Source organism: Bison bison, unplaced genomic scaffold (genome assembly GCF_000754665.1).
Source record: "Bison bison bison isolate TAMUID 2011002044 unplaced genomic scaffold, Bison_UMD1.0 scf7180017833525, whole genome shotgun sequence".
NCBI classification, from domain to species: domain Eukaryota; kingdom Metazoa; phylum Chordata; class Mammalia; order Artiodactyla; family Bovidae; genus Bison; species Bison bison.
Window position 1 is genome coordinate 43,686 of NW_011472013.1, and position 5,245 is coordinate 48,930.

General features: G+C 36.1%; 1 long non-coding RNA gene across 1 annotated transcript; it reads right to left on the minus strand.

Annotated features, from left to right (window-relative positions):
* Window positions 1-696: 696 nt before the first annotated feature.
* LOC104983066 lies at window positions 697-3,804 on the minus strand. The gene is made up of 3 exons (XR_824592.1): window positions 3,653-3,804; window positions 2,657-2,691; window positions 697-1,764 (listed from the first exon to the last, which is right to left on the minus strand). It is a non-coding gene; the product is annotated as an uncharacterized LOC104983066 (long non-coding RNA).
* Between the last annotated feature and the right edge of the window lie 1,441 nt (window positions 3,805-5,245).

Here is a 5,245-nt window from a genome sequence, read left to right on the forward strand (position 1 = left end):
TGTATACACATACATACACAGAAAAGACTTGGCCTAGTGTTTCATAGAAACTTTGGGCTACCTCTTGACCTATTATTTTGGATAATCTTCTACTGTCATGGCATAGTCTATCCTCCTGCTGCATAGGTAGCTAAACTATTACTGGTCTCCTTTCCTTAATCTGTTGGCAACTGTCCTTAGAGAATGGTTTCTCAACCTTGCTACTACTGATATCTTGGACCAGATAATGTCCTGTGCATTGTAGGATGTGTAGCAGCATCCTTGAATCTACCCACTAGATGCCAGTAGCACTCTCATAGTTGACAACCAAATACATCTCCAGACATCAATCTGTGCTCTGGGAAGATGGTGCCTAGTTGAGAACCACTGGCTGTAGATTATGAAGTTGCATGTTTGGGAATAGGTCTTCTGTGCTTCTCTTATTATAACAGTAAATTGTCCACCCAAGAGAAATGATGGATTGCCCTGCCTTTTCCATCTCTACACAAACCGCAGGCCCATCCGGGCTTTGTGAATGGTGTTTAACATGTATTAGGGGTTATGTTTTCTAAAAAGTTGTGACACTTGTAAATCAACCATAATTCAAATCACATACTTAACATATAGATCAATTCCTTATAATAGGCTAAATACAGAAAATAATTTCTGGTTTCTATTAAAAAAAAACAAATACAGAGTCAGTGTACACATATATCCTTTAGGTATAGAAACAGCTTCATTCATGTTTAATTTGAAGACCCAGATACAATATTCTTTAAATGACAATGGCCCCTAAAACTTACTCAAACTTACTATAAAAAAGTAAAGAAATATAATTTTAAACTCTTTCCCTTTGCTTGAGAGCCTGGAGAAACCCCCCCATAAAAAAGCTACAAAAAAAGCCATTGCTATATTCAGGTGATGAAGTAGCTCTGGAGTTCAGCTTTATATGTGGTCATTTGTGAATAGCTGGTTACATTATATTTAGAGATTCAACTTTTGTTAAACTATATGTCTTTTTTTTTGTTTTTGGCCATGCTGTGCAACTTGCAGGATGTCAGTTTCCCAACCAGGGATAGAAATCGGGCTATGGCAGGGAAAGGCTGGAATTCTAACCACCAGGCCACCAGGGAACTCCCACTGTAAACTAAATACAAATATTTCTTTCTTATAATTTTGGTACAAGCTGAAAATGTAAATTTAGATAAAAGAGAGAACCAAAGGGCTTTATGCTGGGTACAGAGCAGAGTCTGGGGTCCACTGTCTACCAGACACAGTGGAAGGTGACTGTGCTCACAACCTGTTCTTTCCAGCTGCCCTCAGAGGTGAGCCACAGAGGAATGTAAAGAGCCCTGAAACTAGAATTAGCCTATCTGGGTTCAAAGACTGATTCTACCTTTGCAAGCTGTTTCCTCATCTGTGAAATAAAGAACTCAAAGAGTTACTGTGAGAGTTAAGTGAAAAAAAAATGCACCTAAACTCCTAACAATGCCTGGCCCATGGCATGTACTCCGTAAATGTCAGTTAGTACTCTTGTTACTAGTTTGAGTCAATCTGACATTTCATGTTTTGGAAAGATAGAGAATTTGGCATCAGTGTCTAATGACACTAAGTACCTTTGGCTCCTGACATGGATTTTTCTATTATTCGAGAAACTACTACTATAACACAATGTGGTAACACACACTGAGTTTTATTGAGAAGTTTCAAGCATTGTGACCTGAGGAAGTATTTTCAGTTCAGCTTATCGAAATACTTCAGTTTTCCGGCTGGATCTGGGATTATCTGTTGAAGAAGACAATGTACATCATCAGTAGTCTGATAATAGTTGTCCATCTCTTGACTAAAGAAGGTAAAGATTATTTTCTTGTGTCAAATTATATATATTTAGGAAAAACTGGATTTGTCCTACCTGCTAATTTTAATCTCAGCTATTTTAGAAGGCAGGTGATCTGCTACTGAATTAACATCTGTACTTAAGCCCTCCCAAACTTACTTATAACTCTTCTCTTGGCCACCAGGCTTTCATGGCATCTTCAGGTTTGATCTAATTAAATCAAACACATTAAGGGAGCATGGCTACAGATGTTAATGCATTTGTAAAATAATCTGCTGATGAAGTGATGGTATGCTACAACCTGAAAAGGGGGCAGAGAGCTCAAATGGATTTTTTGGCAGTCTAGGGTGTAACCTTTTAATCTCAAACTGCAAAATAAAAGAAACACTCTATATAGCCTCCCTAAATGAAAGAATGTGTTTCAGTCTTGTCTTCCTTCATATGACAAGGAGAGAATCATTAGATTCATTGTCAGTTAAGCCAGATTTTCTCTAAAGCTTTTAAATATATACACTGAAAAATTTTTCTTGTGACCATTCTCTTTGCCTTGAATTTAACAAGTCTCCACCGCTTCCTTCCTTCTGCTTTTTAAATGACAGAATTCTCTGAATACTTGGTTTTAAAATCCAGAGCATCAAGTCCCATATTCTGCTTTCCCAGTTTTAGATACTCTCCTTACAGTCCAAAGAATGCCTGTAATTCTTTTAGGAGTTGTGCCTAGCAATGTTTACTTCATTTACAAAATCAAGGCAGGTCTGTTACAAACAGAGATTATCCCAGGGTTGGCGGCTTCTTTTTGGCCCCAGCCATCCTCTTAACAGAAAAATGAACTTGACTTACTGTTTCACTACCAGGTTTCCAACCAGCAGGGCAGACTGAAAGGAAAAATTGGCAAAAGACAGTTTAAAAACTGTTCAATTCTCTCTAGCAACTCTCAGCTTTTCTTTTTCCAAATGATACTGAAAATAGAACCTATATTAATTAGAACATTTCTAGGCCACCGAACCCTTGAGTTCTGTTAGCTTACTGGCTTGCAACAAGAAATTTTAGTCCTGGAACTTATCAGCAGACAGCTGTTTTTCAGTTTTCTCAGTCATGTTTAGTTACATTTATAACAGAAGAAATCAGATTGAGTGTTCCTCTAGTAAAGTTGGAAAGTTTGGGAATCTGGTGAATTGAAAGGTCGGGGTACAGTGAAATTCCTCAAATGTCCATCCCCTTAAGCTTGCTTTGTGTGCCCTGCAGTATTTGGTCCTGATGCCATGGTTCACTGTTTCAGCACCCTGACCCAGGCACTGAGTTATACTTTTGAAAGGAATATATAACATACGTTCTATTTTAAGAAGAATCTGATGTTTACCATTTGGCTACTGCAAAAACTTGGAGTGAAAGGATGAACTAATAGATTACTAATGTGTTACTGAATAACCTCAAAGATTTCTGAATTACCTTGAAGAAAAAAGCTAAATTAAATAATGTAAAACATGCAAGTAAAACCTACATTACTAGATATGGCCAGATTGGCTGGCACATTTTAAGTTAATAGAAATATAATAGGAAAAATTACAGTAGCAGAAACTTTTCTCTGAGATTATCCAAAGACTATGGAAATAATATTTTTTCTATCCTACTCAGTAGGTAGTATATATTAGTGATATTTTGTTAAAAGCACTTTCATATTAATAATTAAAATTTGATTTGCTTAAAAGATCTAATAATTTGAAAACAACTAGAAGACTCTGGAACCATCAAAATTACTTTTAAGGTAAGAAACCATATTATGCTGCTATCTCTTAAACTAAAAAATCCAAAGGCTATGACAGAAGGAAAGGGCACCTTCTCCGTGTTTGTCAGTGTACTGGAATGCCTGAACCAAACGTAGTGTCTCATCCACGGATCTACCCACGGGAAGGTCATTCAGAGTAATCTGTCTTAGGATTCCCTTGTCATCAATAATGAAGAGACCTCTGTAAAACAGAAGAATGGGAAAGATGAGGACATTTGTTCTCAGTTAAGACAAATATTAGTTACTGTCAATCCCTGTACTGCTCAAACAGAAGGATGTTATACAGAGCCAAAAGCATACTACCTACCTACTTGACTGGTATGTACATGCACACACCCCTATACCCACACCTATCTACTGTGTATTTTGGGATTATCACTGTTAAATGGTAGCATTAAATTTTTGTTTTTGTCTTTGAGATGTACTGCAGTATTAACAGTTGAATCTTCACGTGTACTAGATTTGGGACTGTACTGTAAATGATGAAACTGCATAGCAAAGCCTTATTCTACAATACTTAAAATTTTTTTTTGAATAAGTAACTCAACCTCTGAACCTACTAGGGCTCAGTCTCCTTAGACCAGATCAACTTGGTCAAACTTAGGTAAAATTGTTAATTACTATTCATATTTGTGTTCTTTCACATACTACTTTCACAATTGAAAATCCTCATAAAAGGTGATCACGTCTGTTTTGAAGTAAGCGAGCCTGATTAGAAATTTTGATCTTGCCTCCATAACACTCATAGCCACGCACTCCACATAAAAACAAAATCTGCCTGTTCTTTGGTAGCAAACTGTAGCTTCTGTTTTCTCTTTTGATTTTGTGAGCTGCTTCTTTGGTAGACTATGAGACTAAGACATTTGCTGTGCTTGCTAATATTAGATAATTTACTTGGTTAATGTTCAAATAATTTTCAATTTGAAAAGTGCCTCAGTCTTTAGTGGCATATTTATTCTTGGGAGTTAATAATAATTGCTAGGCAGAAACCATTATAGACTTGACAAATACAAAACAAAAAGAAACTTGGCAGGGATAAATTGATTCAATATGGATGAACCTTGAAAATATTATGCTAAGGGAAAGACGCTAGTCATAAAAGAGCAGATACTGTAGGATTCCATCTATATGAAGTGTCCAGAATAGGCAACTATTAAGACATAAAGTAGATTAGTGGTTGTGTAGGGCTAGGGGAGGGGGACTGGGTAAAATGGGGAGTAACAGCTAATGGGTATGGGATTTCTTTTTGGAGCAATGAAAATGTTGTAACATTGATTGTGGTGATGGTTGTACAACTGTGAAATACTAAAAATTACTAAATTGTATGCTTTAAATGGGTGAGTTGTATGGTATGTGAATTATATCTCAATAAAGCAGTTCTAAAAAAACACAAGATTATAAAATACTGACACCTTTATATAAAACATTAAAAGAACTATTAGCACTGCAAAGCAATTCAATATGATTATAAGAAAATTACAAGTATTTCAAGCTGAAGCTGCCCTTTTTTCCTAAGAATTACATCAGCAGTTATTAGCTCAAGTAACTCAATGAGAGCTGTTAAGTAAAATATATCCTTAATTTTTCCTACTCCAGAGGCATAGGTTGGCTAAATACTATACTTGTATTTAGAAAAACTATTA